Source organism: Triticum dicoccoides, chromosome 1B, assembly GCF_002162155.2.
Source record: "Triticum dicoccoides isolate Atlit2015 ecotype Zavitan chromosome 1B, WEW_v2.0, whole genome shotgun sequence".
NCBI lineage: Eukaryota > Viridiplantae > Streptophyta > Magnoliopsida > Poales > Poaceae > Triticum > Triticum dicoccoides.
The window spans coordinates 590,525,735-590,526,460 of NC_041381.1; positions in this window are offsets into that span (position 1 = coordinate 590,525,735).

Consider the following 726-nt stretch of genomic DNA (forward strand, 5'->3'; position numbering starts at 1 on the left):
GAACTAATAATGCAGTTTCTGTTGCAGCGCCACGTTAGTCATATTTTTCATTGTTCAAAAGATGTTCACCTATTTTGACAGTTTATCATAGTCTAGTCAAGTGTTTTCATTCTTGCGAGTACATAGAAAAGCGTGATCCACGGAAACTCATACTATGTAATGTTGCTTGTCATCATCTTCTATGAGCATTTACGGTTAACCTTTTTGTTTTCATTCATGTGTTCATGTCTTGTCTCTCAAAACCAGAACGAACACATAATGTTCTAATATATATGCTCGTTTAGCATGACAACGCTAATGCGGACAAATATCCTTTATTAAAACAACAAAAAGTGTTAACAGAAAGTTAAATACGTGTCACTAATACGTCATGTTTATTTTGACTCGTTGCAATCCCTACGTTTCCATATGATTTAACACGGCTGTTTCTAACTTTAAATTATTTTGTGTATGAAAGGTATGGGAAACACTTAACTTTTAATATACACTATAGCTAGACTAACAATAGTTGCATGGATACATCCCATCTTTGCTCTGGACTTTGTTGTGTCTATTAGACATAAAAACGGAAGTGTTCCCCACACGAGTCCACCCTCTTTTGAGAATGATAACGTGACTTTACCTATTAAAATTTATAAATAACACACATATATATATCTATATATATATATATATATATATATATATATATATATATATATATATATATATATATATATATATATA